This window comes from Micrasema longulum, unplaced genomic scaffold (genome assembly GCF_059751315.1).
Source record: "Micrasema longulum isolate JH-2025_06_02 unplaced genomic scaffold, ASM5975131v1 h1tg002499l, whole genome shotgun sequence".
NCBI classification, from domain to species: domain Eukaryota; kingdom Metazoa; phylum Arthropoda; class Insecta; order Trichoptera; family Brachycentridae; genus Micrasema; species Micrasema longulum.
Window position 1 is genome coordinate 82,770 of NW_028279641.1, and position 18,402 is coordinate 101,171.

Sequence of the window (18,402 nt, forward strand, 5' to 3'; positions counted from 1 at the left end):
ATTATTTTTCCAATTCCATACTTCGCTCCCATACATTAGAGTTGGCACTAGAACTCCGTTGTGAACTACTAATTTAGCCTACTGCGATAAACATTTGTTTGCCAAAGTAGATTTCAGTGCACCGTTCACCCTGTTCCCGGCATTCACCCTCCTTTCAATATCTTTCTCGGTCTTTCCATCCCTAGTAAACATACTTCTAAGATACACAAATTCTTACAATTTAATTACAGAAAAACGTAATTTAAATCATTCAGTTGAAGTTCCACCCTTTTTGATTTAAACATTTAGTTAAATATCTGTTATTACAGTTTTGGCTTACGCGCCTTGTAGTTTTGATTTGTTTTTAAAGTTTTTTTTTGCGAAAATGACCCTGGTATAGCGTTCATATCACGATAATAAGGCTCAATTTTCTGTGCGCCAATATCAAGGACAGACGGAATCAATCAATTCTAGAGTATTCATATTATAGATAACGATGTAAGCGTTTTTTCTTTTAACTCTTAAAAGACTGTGCTACAAAATTCATTTACGTGCGGTGATGTATCATCGCGTTACCACAAGCAAAAGACTGAATATTCTGAAGTTCAGACATTAAAAAAAAAACATAAAGGCATACTTTTAAATAATTCTTTTTCCATAATGTCATCCTGTTATAGCAAAAAAAATAAAAATCATAAATACACCGGTCATATAACTAGCGTGCACTCTCGCCTACTGCCAATAATCGACTTATTTAACGAATTTCTTCTTTTGTCTCTTTCACACAAACACCGGTCACAGAACATCGTCCTTTTGTTACTCGTTATAAGTTGATTAATATAGAAATATCGCATACTATGAATACCAATAAAAATATATTAAATGGGTTAAGAAAAATTAATTGTATTTTCAAAATTAATATGGATATTGTGTAGAAATGTTTTCATACATAAATGTAAAAAAGAAATTCAATAAAAATACGTTCGTAGAAAAACCCGACGTGTTTGGCCTTGGTTGTTGTGACGTCAAGATTCGCGATATTGTTCTACACAAATTTCAACGGCCACGAACAAATAAACATGAATCGTGACGTATAAGGGGCGCGGCCAATGGAATCACCGTTTTTGCGGGAATTCAAAATTACAAATTTAAAAGTATTTTTACGCACTTAATAATTAGCAAAAAAAATTGTTTTACTGGACAGTATTTCGTAGACCTTTATTACTTTAAAAATGATTAAAAAATGTTATATTTCCATATTATAATTGCTCTAATTTTTTTTTTTTAAATAAATATTTGCGTTTTAATTTACCCAAATATTTAATTTTGAGAGCCATTACTATGTCTTTGACTAAAATGACAATTCGGCTGTGACCAATCGATTGACACGATTTTTTAATTGAATAAAAAAAAGTGTTTGATGAAAATGCTAATGACTGCAATTGTAAGTGTAAATATTTTTCAACCATTTGTTTAAACATTCCGATAGTATTAATTATTTATTCAGTTAAAACCAGAAGGATCTGGTTTCAGGCAAACCTATGTTAAGAAGCCGGCGCTCGATAAGAATATGAAAATAAGTTTTAATATCAAAGGCCAAATCAAACATTACATTAAACATATATTTTTATGTTATTTTATTTATTCATTAATTGTACATTTTATTACAAATTATTTGAGACATAAGTCCCAACTCCATGGGACTAAAAGTCCTGTGTTGAGTTGCGACGAGCAATAGTTGACACAGACACGTGAAATCATCACAAATATTATAAAGAAATTACAGTATTTGTATGTAAATTACGTCAAATCAATACTATTACTCAATGGGAAAAAAGAATAAAGTTGAAAAAAGAAAGGAGGAGAGATTAAGGAAGAGAAAGGAGATGTTTATTCAGACGTGATTTAAACAGAGATACTGTAGTAACATCTTTGATGGTGGATGGGAGATGATTTCACAGGCGAGCCGCATGGACACTATATGAGTTAGAGAAGAAAGAGGAATTGTGAATGGGTACTAAGAGGGTGTTTTGAGAATTAGAACAGATAGGTAAACCATGAACTGATTAGGGTTGACGGAGGTATAAAGAAGCGTTAGGACTATAAAGTGAGAGGGAATGATAGTCTTTCCGCTGTCTAATTTTGAGCCATTTCAATTGCCTACGATAACTATCTAGATAACGTCTGACACAGAGTTTTTTTTCTACGAATTCCTTCAATTCTTCCGTCAGTTGTATTTTCGTGAAGTTTTAAAGCTAAAACTTTTACTGAAGTGGGAAATATTCACCTGACAGAAGATTTCAGTGATTTAACTTCATAAAAATCGACAGATGCAAGAGTTGAAGGGATACGAATTTTCAAACATAGGTAGAATGGTGAATTTTACAGTGTGTAAAGTGGCCACTTAAACCAGACTGACAGGTCATAAGCCCTGTAAATGCGATGACTTCCATACTCCCTTCTCTAAAATGTCCTCCACCGCTGTTTTAGTATCTATATACAGGGTGTTCTTTGAACCCTGTCACATCCGAAACCACGATGATCAGTATGAGCAAGAAGACATACTGGCACATTAAAATATTTTTTTAGAACGAATAAAATTAAAAAAATAAATAAATCAAAAAAGCAAATGGTTACTTACTTCTGCAAGGGGTAAACGAGGAGGGGGAGGGGGGAGTGTGACACTGCGCCGCGCTCCCCTGCAGAAGTAAGCAACTATTTATTGTTTTAAATATTTAATTTTTTAAAGTTTTCTTTGTTCTAAATATTTTTTAAATAACGCTAATATACCTTCTTGCCCATACTGATCATCGTGGTTTCTGATGTAACAGGGTTTAAAGAACACCCTGTTTACAATTCGTTGAGGGTTGAATCCATTCTTTGTCTACGAAAATTTATGTAGATATACTACTTGATTCTCCTTTTCTGTTGTAATCAACGTCAAAACATATTTTTATGTGCCTATTATAAAAACATTGTTATTGCTTTTTTTAACACACTCATTTATAATAATTCAAAGGTCAACTACTTTCAAACAACTGCTTTTAATTAATTCGGTAACTAAATAATTAATGGAAGTCGACAGAATTTTAAGTTTGTTCAAATTTTGTATACAAGAACTGAATTTAACTCCCTTGGGAGATATCAATTTTAATACATTTCAACAGAGACGGAGAACATTTGATAGATGTCAAACTAGAGAATGGGTCATGGGGTCTACCACAAACTCTGAATTCGGGCAAAGAAATTTCAGGTTTCTGGGCCCCAAAATATTAAAAATAATACCCGATCATTGCAAAACCATGAACTGGATTCAATGAAATAAATTTGTTAATGTGGTTACTGGATTTGGGTAGAGAAAATCGGAAAACTTACTTAAAAACATTCATAAATAATAAATGAAATATAACAAATTACAACAGGGATGGAGAATACCTTAAATAAGGGAATATGGAAGTCTAGGCATTTACAGGGCTTATGACCTGTCATTGGCTGGTGTAAGTGGCCACACCAAAATTGAAAAATTGTCTTCAGGCGTTGCCTAGTATGTGAAATAATTCAGTCAGATGAATCTCTTCACAACAATAAAGGTTTCAGCTCTTTAACTTCACTTAAATCAACAAATGGAAGAATTGAAAAAATATGGATGTTCAAACATAGGCAAAATGGTGAATGTTACAGTGTGTAAAGTGGCCACTTAAACCAGCCAATGACAGGTCATAAGACCTGTAAATGCCTAGACTTCCATATTCCTTTATTTAAGGTATTTTCCATCCCTTTTGTAATTTGTTAATCTTAATGACTCCCGAGGGGGTGAAATCCAGTCTTTTGTCTACGAACATTTGGACAAAACCAAATATTGTAAATGAAATATTGTTTATCTAAAACACTCACATAATTCGCCAAGAATCAGTTCAGCATAAATTTATAAGAAAAATTGCATACAAACTAGGAATCACAAGAGATCACTATAACTATTCCGACATATAACTTTTGCTATATATATCTAGTCTCTCACAACATCGATTTAATGCAGATTTAATTTGCACGTTTAAAATACTTAATGGTTCATTTGATGTCCCGACTATTCTCCAACAAATATATCCTTATGTTCCTTTACGTAGACTTAATAATAATGAAATTATGTTCCTCGGTCATCATAAAGACCAATTATGGTTTCCATGCGCCTCTACCCAGAATGATTAGATTTGTAAATGAAAAACAAGATCTTTTTTATTTTAATTGTTACTTGAGTTTTTTCACAAACAGACTGAAAAAATATTCCCAATAAATTTACTGCATATTTGTGGAATTAACCTGGATTCCATTATGCCTGTCTAATGTATTAACCATGGAATTAAGAACAGTCCAGAAGGAGCGTAGAATCACATTTGAATACATCGGACTGTGTCTAAAAATCCCCCTACTATGCCCCACTTTCTTGTCGCCGCGTAATGTTGCACGATGGGAAAAAAAATAATCATAACACAAATGTAAGGTTAAAAAAAAGTAATCTGTTAATTTCTCTAAAATTTTATTGTGCACGCGGAAATATGTGCGAGGGTCATTTAATAGAAGTAATTAAATTAATGAAATTTGACTTACAATAATCTTAAAATATAAAACCAATTTTATTTGACATAAACGGATATTTTTACATCATGTTAAATAATATTTGATGTTTTTAAGATAATGTCGGTCAAATGTCCACCACAGAGTTGTTTAATCCGAGGTCCAATTTTCATTATTTCTATTATTAGATGAGCAAAGTAGGGTAAAAAATTACTACCCCGGCAACACTAACGAAATTTCCATTTTGTTTCTTTGACAATCTGACAGATGGAATAATAATTTAAGTTTTAAGTAATGCATTTGTGACAAACACATTCATTTGATAATTTCACGTGAAATGTGATTGCATCCTGTTCCTCTAAGATCCTAGCAGTATTTCTTAACTTTAAAAGGACACAACACGGCATAGTTGAATTCAAATCAGGAGTTGCGTACTGAGCGACGTCTACAAAGAAATTAATGGGTCAAAACGTAAACCTACTCATTTATGAGTTGTTTATTCACCTGTTTGATGTGCGTATGCGGTTTCTAGACCATTCTTAATTCTATGGTATTAACTTGTCTTTGATTTTCTCTGTTATATTGCTTCTATTATTTGTTACTGTATTATTGTTACTCTGAGGGAGTTTTTTGTTACAAGATTCTCTTACTTTTTTAACGTATTATTCTTTGGATATAATGTATACTAATGTGTTTTTTTTTATAAATCTAATTTTACCTAATTATTTCTATATGTATGAATTAAGATATTTTATTTTGTAATGTACATATATATTAAAAAATAAATAAATTGTTTTTCTGTACCGTATATGATTTGTTTAAATTGGACATAGTCCGTAAATTTGTTTAATAAATAAAAATTAATTAACAATGTAAATAAAAAATAAATTTACTCACCGAAATTCCTCCTGTTTTTGAAGAGTAAAATTAATTCACGGATTAAAGTTTTAATTGGACAGTACAAAAAATCGCGACGCGTTCCGATAACCCGATCACTTTTTTAGTAACAACAAAAATATACTTCGGCGCGTACTTGTGTATATTTTTTCTAGCTGTTTTTTCGACGTGTTATGTCTAAAATTCAAATATAACAAATGTGTTCGACGCGCTTTTTCCGGATGTTTTTCTATGGAGCGGCGTTCCAAAATTTGAATTGCCTCGAGACTCTTGCGAGAACTGTGAACGGCGCTGACCGTTGGCGGGAAATGTGGCAAGTGTCGGTATTCGGTCGCTTTGGGGGCTCGACTCGACATTACGACTGAGGTTATCCCCTCCACAAGGCGTCAGGGTCACGAGGCGATCTTTCCACGCACGCCCGACGGCACTCGTCGAAAGGGCAAAAGATACAAAAAATAATTAAAAATAAAGATACGCGCATAACGTGGACGTTCGGTAGCTCAATCACAAATAACTATCGACGTGATTAAAAACATGCGAAGCATTTGAGCGATTACAATAAACCTACTTAAGTTATCGCAGTCATAAGTCATGGAGGTTGGGCTTATCCAGAGACCAATATACGTATAATGAGTTAGAAACTAGCTTAACTATATATTCTCTTCAAGACCGTCGAAATGAATCCGGCCTTCTAGTCCTATTTAAAATTCTCAACTAACTCTTAGATGCGCCTGAACTACTGAGTTCAATAAAATTAAATATCCCAACTAGAAACCTCAGACAAAACTTACTATTTCATACCGATAACCATAGAACTAACTATGGTTTTTATTCCTTATGCCCGGAATTTTTAGGTCTGCCAACAAACATACCAGTCTTGATTTCTTTGATAACAAGTTATCTTCTTTCAAACGATCACAGAGTCAAATTCAATTATAAACACCTCTCTTCCGCTTCCATTCCCACAGAGTCTACTATATACCATTGAGTCTTTCTACTTGTTTTACAATAATTTTCCATGCATAAATATGTCATTAAAAATGCCCATTGGGCGTATATATAAATAAATAAATAAGTCAACGCGTGTGTAATCTCCAAGTCAACGCTCGTGTCGGCTTGTTTTTGTTTTCCCCTTAAATAAATACAGTTCCATAGAGAAAAACCGGCGTTTACGATAAAAAATAATACAATATATTGCATTGGCAAAATAGTAAGGAGTATCTAATACAAAAAAGTGAATATTAAATTACAATCACTCCGGTGAATGCTTTTTTTGACATTTGGCTTGCCAACCACCGGCTAAATGCAATTAATAGCGTGATAAATAATAAATAAAAAGTTACAGTTTTGGAATATTTTCCATATTTACACCGGTGAAATTCTAATATGTGATTGTGCAGCAGGATTATACGTCGCGAAACGTAAATATTTTGACATTTAATATTGGGCGTTCACGGATGTTGCATTGTGATCGCGAATACGATAAACAACCATGGTGAGAAATTTTTATCACGTCGCTTATTAGCACGTCGATAGTTATTTGTGATTGAGCTACAGAGGTATTTTATTGTATAAGGACGAAGTTGTCAATTTTTTAAAGTTCTAGATTGGCAGAAGGTGACGAATCTGCTTTCCTTCCATGCTTTTATTTGCTTTTATGTATCTTGATATTTTTATGTATTTTCAGTAAGTATTTTCGTATTATTTAATTTAGTACTTACTGTTATTTGGCATATTCAGAGGACGCCAGAGGTTCTTCTCTGTCAATTCTTCCGATTGGTTCGCTTACGGTAAGCAAACCGAGTATCCTTCACAGCTCTCATATCATGGTTGGCTCATACGAACCAGTGACATCGTTCAAAGTAGTGCGTTTTAATTATTTTTTTCGTACATTTTCTTGAAACTTTGCGGTACAATTTAATGCTCCAATTTTTACCGCCCGCAAGAAAACATTTTTGTATCCAATTTCCCGTATGCTCTAATTTTTACAGGCGTATAAAGAACACGACAGTACTGTGTGTGAAATAGAACCACAACCCTGACGCACCTTTTTTTATTTAATGTCTACTCAAGTTAAGTAGCGCAGAATAACTGGTCCAAGCAACACAAAGTTTTTTTTTTATAGTTTTAAAAAAAAAAAATTATTTGTATATAATTTGTTTTAATTTTTTAATTTGCCCTTTTTTCTCTGTGCGTTTATTTTAACCGCCACTGATGTCTCACTTTCATGTCACGGACCGCGACGGAGGCGTGTGTTTGCGTCGGTATGAATGCGGCGTCTATAAGTGTATGCGTGTATATCTGTATATATATATGCATGTACGTGTTAGTAAGGAAAATGTTTTCCCTCTGCGCGCGAAACGAGCCGAGCGCGGCAATTTCGAATTCCCACGAAAATAGAACGCTCTTCAGAACGTCGCGTCGCATTTGAACAACACGAACTGATGACGTATTTAAAAGTACTTGTGTTTAATTTTAAGCCGGGTATTTGAGAACCTTAGTATCAAAGTGGGGAAAATGCCATTTTCATAATTTTTCAGTAGAGATGATTTTCTGTTTCGAATATCTAATATCAATGTTCTGTTTTAGGTATTAAATTAGGTAACCATTTGCTGAAAGTAAGCAGATATTTAATTATTTATTTATTCATTTTTTTATATTTTTTTTATATTTGAAAATTTATTTATAAACCCTTACGGATTATTACATTCATATTACATAAAATAATATATACATTTTTCATTTATACTCTGTTGTTAAAAATAATATTTTTTACATCTTTTGAAAAGTTTGTCTGAGTCTTTTGTTTAGTTTTGTCTGGTAGTTTATTGTATAATTTCAGTCCCTGGTTCATTAGTCTTGATTGCCCTTGTCTTGTTTTAGATAGTTGCATATGGTATTTGTCTGGTATTCTCGTATTATGTCCATGTTGACTACAATTTTTTACTAGTTTAAGTTCTTCTAGTTTTACTAGTTTTATTTTTCGCTTACAAACTATCAACAGAGATAAAGAACATTTTATTTATTTATTTATTTATGCTTTATTAAGTTAGTTCATAAAATCTTAAGAACTAATATAAATTTTTAATAATATTACATTTTTTTAATCAAAATTTCTCAATTACACATTTTTTAAAATTAATTTAAAATATTTCAATATCCTTTATTTCTTCGGGTAACTTATTGTACAGCTTCAATCCCTCGTACAATGAGTTTTGAGATTCTGTTTTTTTCCTCATTGGTAATCTTATCTTATTTTTACCCCTTGTTTCATATGTATGAGATTGTTGGTTAAATTTTATTATTGTTTTTATTTTATTCATCCCCTTAATTATTTTATGTATAAAAATTGCCACATTATATTTAAGTGGTTGCTTTACTGTGAGCAAGCCAATTTCTTTGTGCATTCTTGTTTTTGCTTTTCAAAAATTTTCAGGTAAGTTTAAATATAAATAATTCATAATTTAAAAAATAAACAACACTTTTTTTTATACATGTAGAAACAAAAAAAGCGTGCTGCAATGCAAAATAAAAAGTAAAACTTTGCATACAAAAATAAATAAAAATTGGATTTAAGAAAATAAATTAAAAAGCAAATTGTAAATAAGTTGTAAAGAATTTAAACAAAAAAATGGTATTAACAAATAAATGTTAATAACAAACATTAAAAATTATTTTTATTTATATCACTACAGAGATGGGTAGAATTTTTGTTTCAAGATTATGGATATTCGAGCGTTTACAGGGCTTATGACCTGTCATAGGTTGGGGTCAAGTGGCCACTTTTATGTAGGTACTACAACATTCCCCATTCCGCTTATTAGCGAATATCCATATCGGTGACATTTTTGGTTTTTGTATATATGTCATGAAACAAGGAAAGCTTTCGCTAACGCATTTGGAGCGCCATCTATGTATTTGATATTGTGTATAAATATGTAAATATATATACACATACCAAAAATAATATTGTGCAATAAAAATTAGTTTACAGTAAGTACATGTAAGATAATAATATAAAATATATTTTTGGGATGCCGCAAACGTGACAAACGAAACATCAATTTTGTCAATTTTATTTAGGTATAATCAGTTCTAAGTGCAGTTGTCTCTTTCGCTCAATATCAGAGAGGCATATTATTATTATTTTTATTGTGTAAACAAACAGTAATTTAAAAAAAAACTTTTTTTTATCATAAAAACAAAACACGTTATGAATTTTTATACACTAGTTTCAAGTTTGCAAAAAGCACCACTTGCTTACTTTAGAAGATCGCCGTCTACTGTTGGACATGGGGGTGCTTCATGACATACTCAGTGGATGCCTTGATAGTCCGGCTCTTATGTCGGAGTTATCATTAAATGTCCCCGGCTACCGCACCCGTCACACGTCGAGCTCTCTATTTCATCTGCCAGCAGTTCGTACGAACTATGCCCAGAACTCTCCACTTATACGTTTTGCTCGTGAATATAATTTGAACTTTCCCTTTATTGATCCATTTGATTGTAAAAAAATAACATTTAAAATGCGCGTCTTAAAACATACTTTTTTGTCTTATACTTAGTTTCAATAATAAAGTCTTATTTTATCTTATTTTATTTTAAATTTATTTCAACAGAGGGGAAGGGAACGGAAGTCTATGCATTTACAGGGCTTATGACCTGTCATTGGCTGGTTTGAGTGGCCACTTTACACATTGTGTAACATTCACCATTCTGCCCTTGTTTGAACATCCACATTTCCTCAACTCTTCCATCTGTTGACTTTTGTGAAGTAAAAGAGCTGAAACCTTTATCACGTGGGTGAGATTCATCCGGCTGAACCAAATCGCCTACTAGGCAACGCCTGAAAACAATTTTCCATTTTTTATACTTCTTCTTTTACCAGGTAGTAATTCAACAATGTTTGATTATGTCCAAATGCTTGTAGACAGGCTGGATTTCCTCCCTAGGGAGTTGTTCAGATTTAAATTTATTTCAACAGAGGGGGAAAAAAAATGAGAAGGGAATATGGAAGTCTAGGCATTTAAAGGGCTTATGACCTGTCATTGGCTGGTTTGAGTGGCCACTATATATATTTATATTTTCGACACTTTACACTTGTGCAATATTTACACACATGTCCACCCTCATTCTAATATAACACCCACCCACCCACCTTCTCACTCACTTACACTCACACAAACATACTAGTATGTATTGTACGTGTATTTAATGTATTTCTGTGGATATCTGTCATTGGTTTTATTCTCTGTATATTTTATTTGTTATATTTTTGTTACATGTATTACTGTTGATATCCCCAATATTTTTATTTATTTTTTAAATATTTCGGTAGAAATATATATTTAAAATGTGTCTCAATTACATTATGAGGATAACTTTTATTATAACGTAATAATATTTGGTAGGCCGTTTGATAATGTGTCGCAGCGTAAATAAATTCCTATACCTGTCTCCTTTTCTCTCGCCTACTTTAATCCTCTCTTTCGCACCTGTATTCAGTTCCGAAAACTATTTAATTTATTATTTCGTCACCTGGGGTCAGTGTCCGCTTAAAACTCCTCTTAAATACAAGTTAATCGCCAAATCGATTTCGATATAAACGCATTGCTTAAAAATAAAATGTAATTAATAATAAATCCAAAATAAATTGTAGTGATAAGAAATATACCCTCAGTGTAGAGTTTTGCCGCTGTTTTCCAGAGGAACGAAAATCTTCAAAAGGTCAGTCCATTTAAATCCAATCCTATTCATTCCAATTTTGCTCTGTGACATTGCAAATTTTATATACCGACTATCGGGAACCAGCTTACTCATCGCCAATATTAATTGTATTTTTTATTTTTATTTATTCATATTTTATCCCTTACAAACTATAATTAATAGTAAAAATATTGACTTCACTGGGGTAACCCGTGCCGAGGACACTTGACAATATACTTTTTTAAAAATATTTTTACATTTAAGAATAAACAAAGAAGACTACTTAATAAACAGAGATAATTATCAAAATGTTCAGACAGATTTAACCCATCCTCCCCGGTGATGTGTAGCTAGTAGACATTGCGTCTAATAACTATATTATCTTTATAAATATAATCAATATTGGGTTTAGATTTTCAGTATTCCTCCATTACACATTTACGTATCCACTGAAATAATTTGTTTTTAATAATAAGTACTTATTAGGCACAAAAAAGTATTTTATCGGAAATCGGGGATAAATTGCAAATATCATCAAAAGCATACTCTCAGTCAGTCACGTATTCCAGTACTATATAGCTACTCAGTAGCTCTCGGGAATTCGGCGTGGGTGCACGTTTCGCCCGAGTCGTTAGCGATACCCAATATTTTTTTCATGTTTTCAGCAATTAGATTTGAAATATTATCATCTTTGAATAAAATTTTGGTAATTAAAGCCATTCCCTATAAATATTCCATTGTTCCCTTTTTAAATCTCTTATTTTTTTAATGTGTAGTGACTACACAGCACCGTAACGCGCGGGTGTATATAGGACAGTAAGGGGAAGGTTAAACACTAGATTTTTATGTTTATAATTCATTTATGTATATTATTTATATTACGAAACGCACAATGAAAGAACAAAAACGTAACATAAGCTATACACTTGTGGAGCTGTTGATTCAATATTGGTTTGGGCGAATGAGACAATCCATTTTACTTCTACCTAGCTCCACTGTTCATTTTTTATCGCCTTTTGTACATTTTCTCGGTACTAATTGTTTTAATAGATAGTGGAAGTAAGTTATAGATTTTAATTGAATAATACTCAAAATCCTTTTGTCCGAAAGTGGTTTTAGTTTGTATTTGTTTAAGTTGTTATCTAGTGATTATATTATTTGTATGTGATGTATTGTATGGGATACGTCTTTCATTTGAGTAAGAGTAGTTTATTTATGCTAAGTACTTGTTTTTGTGTATCAGTGTTATTATTGTACATGTGAGGGTGGGTGAGGATGTGTGTATTACCCATACGGGTGTGTGAGTATTGTATGCATGTGACAATTTGCAAAGAATATAAGTGGACTTATTGAACAATGATTATCGAAAATTATCTGATTTTAATTTTTTTTAACCCTTTATAAGGAAACCTATCAACCATCTTACCGATCGATGTAAAATTGTTAAGAACGCTCCAGCCTAAACAACTTTTAGAATATCCAATCCGCACGCATCAACCTCTCTGACTCCCTACGACCAATGGCATGAAAGAGCGAGGTCAACACCTTACTCAACTTGTCAACACTTCCGCTTTTCCACAATTCTGGCAAAAAGTTATGGAGCTTCATGGCAACATGATAGTGCCGCCTCGATGCCAGAACAGTGTTGACCCCTTCACTTAGTATCAGGTCCCAACTGGAGTATCTTGTATTGTGGTTGTGGTTAACGCTTACGTATTTGTCTCTATTTATGTGTGCATCCACTACCGTTCTCAATATATAAACTGTATGTTTGTATACACGGTTTTTTAGGGCCAGATCGCAAAACTTCAGAGGAACATTCCTCATAATAAGCTTTAAAAAAAATCCTAGTCAAATTTTTCCAAAAAGTCATTTTAATTTTATTTTTTTTTACGATCTCAAAATTGAGTAAATATTTAATTTCTCGGACTAGCACCCCCTCCGCAAACTCCTACCCTTCCTGACAAAAAATGCAATAAAAACGTATTGGACCAACGAAGCGATACGCACCAGACGCGGACAAGGGAAGCGGCTGGGTAGGAGAGAGGTAGGGGTTTGTGGAGGGACTGCTAGTCCGTGAAATTAAAGATTTTTTTCAAAGAAAAAAAAACATTTTTTGAATCTCTTCCTTCTTCAGTCTTATTCTCTCCACTGCTGGATGGCGGCCTCTTCCAAACGTCTCCATTCCTCCCTATCACCCGTTTTCATCATCCACGTTTTACCGGCAATAATGTCGTCGACCCATCTTTTCTGTGGCCTTCCAACACTTCTTTTGTTTGCCCATCCACCACCTGCCATCATGTGTCCACCTGCCATCATTTTGTCTCGCCAAGTGTCCAGCTCACTGCCATTTCAATTGCGCTGCACGATCCACGATATCCACTTTTTAAAATTACTTATTGGAAAAATTTTGTAAGATTTTTTTTGAAAGCTTACCACGAGGAACGTTTTTTTGAAGTTTTGCGGTCTGGCTCTGAAAAACCGTGTATAAAGTATTCAAATAAAAATAATAATAGAGGGTACTGCATGCTTTTGTAATTGGCGTCCTGACGAAACCGGTAGACATAAAAAAGTCAGTAAGTGGTTATATGCAATTATTTGACTAAGGTTAACGAACACAAGGTTATGCTTAGATAAATAATTCGGTTTTTCTAATAAATACTGTACTTTACGCCATTTGAAATGTCCGCTAGCGACTTGTAAACAACAACGTGTTATCTTCAGGTCACCTGCTTCTGACGTCAGCAGTGGCCGATATAATATAATACAAAATGGGTGTGTGATTCTCGGACTTGTCACGTGTAGAGATGTGTCCATTCGACAGCATAAAAGTTACTCTTAACTCTTTTTCCAAATATATTTTTAAAAATTATATAATTAAAAATGCAAGTAAACAAAATCTAGATCGCGCCAAACTTATAATAAACTAGCGGACCCGACAGGCGTTGTCCTGCTTGAAAGTTGGCTTGCCTGCTATTAGCTTGGAAAAAGGATTTTCATTGATAAGTAGGTACCTAGGTTCTTGTTTATGATTGAATTCCAAAACCTAAGATTATTAAATTATTCAAATATTGAATTCTTTTTGCGAATGGGGTTAAATATTTTGTCAAAATTGTTTTTTACTGTGTTTTCCTCCATTTTTTACTATGTTTTTACTCCATTTTTTACTATGTTTTTACTCCATTTTTTACTATGTTTTTACTCCATTTTTTACTATGTTTTTACTCCATGTTTTACTATGTTTTTTCTCCATTCTTTACTATGTTTTTACTCCATTTTTAACATGTTTTTCACTTTGTACACTACCTTTACAACTTTATTAATTTATACTTTTACATTGTTTGTATTCTTTTTTTATACATAATAATGTTCCCTCACTGGGGTGTTCCGTGTCGAGGGAAACATTTGACAAAATGTGAAACATGCCTTAAATTAGCTATGTTATAAAGTTGACATAATAATAACAACAAAAATTCATATACAGTACACACATTTTACCTATTTGGCTTGATCCACTCATCGATCCGTGCGCAACCCACCTCCACTATCCATTTCTTAATAGCATTTTTTTATTGTGAGAACTTACTAATTGTCCTTATGGATAATGGAAGTAGATTGTACACTTCAACCGAATAGTAGTACAATCCTCTTTGACCGAAGGTTGTATTTTATTTTTTTTTAATTTGCAGCATCAGTGTGGAGTATCTAGTGACTTTTGTATTTATAACGGAAGGTAGAGAAAAATGTTTACGTGCTTATAGAAACAAACTTTTTTTATTTATTGATTATAGTTTTTTATATTTTTTTTGCTGTCTTAGAACAGGGTAAAAAACCCTAGTTAGATAGTTAAAGCAACTTTGTATAAATTATAATTTGATATGGTAATAAAAATAAAAATAAAAAAAATATTGTGCTTTTTTTATCATGTTTTTGAAGATACCTAATTATATAATCTACGTACATTGTAACTATAAAATAAATAAGCCCTGAATCATGAAAACACGTGTGGTAAAGTTTATTGCACAATTTTTCACGATTAAATAAAGGAAAATGATGCATAAAGTTAAATTTTTGTATAATTGATAATTTACAATACTACTGGGTCTAATGTCTAATCGGACCCATCTCCATTAGGAATAAGTAAAAGTGAATGCGGCAACAGAGAATTTTAATAAATAGATATTTGGTAATAGTGTTTTTATCTCTCTCTCGCAGATGCCTCCACGATATTGTGCGAAAAAGACAACTGCACATCGGACTAATCAATCCAACTAAATCGCGCCTAAGTTAAGTCGACAAAATCGAGGATTCGTTGTCCCATTTTCCTCACCTTAAAACTGAACCGATTTTGTTTTTCAAAAATAGGATCAATTTTTTTCATTTTTATGTCTGTACGTTTTCCGTTTTTCAAAATAATTTATCATGTTTGTAAACCGTACTCCCGGAGATGGCAGATGAAACTGGGCGCTTTTTTGAGGTTTTGGTAGCTCCCTATATTATTACTCTAGAAATGATTGATTGCATCTGTCCCTCACGGGCTTATTTTGACCGCTGGTATTTTTTTTAAATATATGTACTTCAGAAGAAGTGAGAAGTTTCGTAAGTGAGTTGAAAATATGTGATTTTAGTAAATATTGTGATATTGGATAAAATTTTCGTTAAACGTTTCACGAATCGGCCGCTAGATGGCAGGATAGTTTCATGTTTTTATTTTGTTCATAAAATAATATATTAATCTATATATAATATATAAATAAGACAGATTAACGTGCGGTTTTTGGGAATTCCAAAATTCAAAATGTGATTTTTCTCAAGCTTGACTATTCTGTGCTACAATTATGCTTTATTTATTTTTATTAATGGTATGTTTTCAAATTAACATAAATGTTTTATTTTCTAATTAATAATGTTAGATTTTTTATTTATATTTATGATTCATTTTTTATTAATATTACCTGCATGTTTTCTAGTTTATATTTATTTTGATTTTTTTATGCTGTTATTATCATTTGAATTTATTAAGCATAATTTAATGGAATAAAAAAAAACACATGTAAAAAAGAAGGTCCTTCCTAAACATTTTAAAACTATGAAATGCATAAATAAATTTTTAAAAATCACGACGTTAGTATTTGGTCTGTGGTGAATTAAAAAATAAAAAAAAAACAGATAGGCTGAAAAAATACCTCGATCACATTTAATTTTTGTGTTCTCACCAGGAATCGAACCCGGAACCTTCCACGCGTGAGTCAAGTGTCTTAACCACTTCACCACGGAGGCCGCTGGGATATTTAATATATTATAACAGTGTGGTTTTAAAAGTGTTAAGAGGGACAGATTATTCCACTGGACCACACCTCCGGTTCACTATTATATTTAGATTGTAAATTATGGGGTTAAAAGGGTGAAATTTTAAAGTGCCAGAGATTCTAATAATTCAAATGAGGCCCGAAGGGCTGATCAACTGAGGCCCACAGGGCTGATAAAGGGCGGTCAGAAGGACTGAATTTTCTAGCATATAACTGCCTGCTAATAAGAAGCAATTTATTTATCAAAAAAGCAAAGCGATAGTCACGCCAATGGTAAATAGCTATGTGAGCAAAAAATACAACAATATTGCTCTAATGCCATGATCCAGGGAAAAAATACGGGAATACGTTTGTTATTTGTTAATTCGCATAATGTTCAAAAATACTTAAAAGTGTAATATCTCAAAATATGACTTTTGCAAATAACTGCTGTTTTGTTTACGTGGGCTTATAGTAGAATGATGTATGAAGTTTTTTATTTTTTTAGACATCAAAGTGAAAGGGGTCTAAAAAGTTGCATTTTGGATCACATTGAGGATAAAAATTATTTAAAAAAATATTCCATACTACTTTTGGCCCTCAACCGAGGTTTAAAGTTGATATTGATGAAATTATTTTTTGTTAGTAAAGATATAACTTAATTACATTTAAATTCGAACACGTTTTATAACTACCGAAATGCAAAAAGTTTATACTCCGCGGAACTGATTCCGTTGAGCGCCTGGCTAATATTGACGAAAACAATGGCTCATTAAAACAATGCTACCCATTTACTACAAAACAAAGTGCAACTCACGCCTTTGAACGCTTATTTAATAAGGTTTAATGCATAATATAAAATTTAATTGGACTGATTTTCTTACTAAAATACGAAACGACAGCCGGTTTAGCGTAAAAAATCGACTTTTTTGAAAACTTCAAGCTCTGGTTGAGTGCCAAAAGTAGTATCGAATATTTTAAATATATTTTTTGTATTCCGAGTAATCGAAAAGGCAACTTTTTAGACCCTTTTCATTTCAAAATTCGGAAAAAAAAAATTATCGCCTAGGTATAGTCAGAGACGTATCATAATATGATCAGTTCACTCCCCTCACAAAGAGAAAAACAATGGAATTCAACGTGTCAATATTTTGATTCCAATGTTTATACAATTAAATGTTTGATCAACGGACATGTGGAATGATGAAATAAATGGGAAACAAATACATGCATATGATATAATACTAGTGATAGGAAATTCGGCCCTTCGGGCTTCGGAATTTATTTTATTATAATTTAAATTATTAAAGAATAATCTCTCACTTAAAATAATGCTACCGAAACTGAACTAAATTAATAATTATATTGAATGTCTCAAAAAGTTTTGTTAGTAAGTGTAAGCGATTAAACTTGAAAGGTGAACAATCTGTAATAGGGAAATATATAACAATGTTTGATTATGTCCAAATGCTTGCAGACTGGCTGGATTTCCTCCCTAGGGAGTTGTTCATATTTAAATTTATTTCAACAGAGAGGGAAAATTTTTGAGAAGGGGATATGGAAGTCTAGGCATTTACAGGGCTTATGACCTGTCATTGGCTGGATTAAGTGGCCACATTACACACTGTGTAACATTCAACAGTGTGTAAAGTGGCCACTTAAACCAGCCAATGACAGGTCATAAGCCCTGTAAATGCCTAGACTTCCATATCCCCTTCTCAAAAATTTTCCCTCTCTGGGGAAATATATATTTACATTAAAAAAAAAAAATTAACAAAGGTTTTCCCTGCTTAATAAATTTTAAAAACAGTTTTTTTTTTCGTGTAAGCTTTAGTCTGGTAAAACGAAAGAAAAATGAGAAAATCATACGATTTTGCCATTTTAAAACGAATGTTTTTTTTCAATCGCGCAATAATAAAAAAATAAAAACCAATAAATGAAATAAAAACAATAATTTTTA

General features: G+C 32.3%; 1 protein-coding gene across 1 annotated transcript in view; it reads right to left on the bottom strand.

The window, feature by feature from the left end:
• Window positions 1-5,799, bottom strand: part of LOC148272077 (hexokinase-1-like) — a 79,198-nt gene extending 73,399 nt beyond the window's left edge. The window contains exon 1 of the mRNA XM_088240557.1: window positions 5,449-5,799. The gene's annotated coding sequence lies outside the window, so the exon portion shown is untranslated. The remainder of the gene's footprint in view (window positions 1-5,448) is intronic.
• Window positions 5,800-18,402: the final 12,603 nt, after the last annotated feature.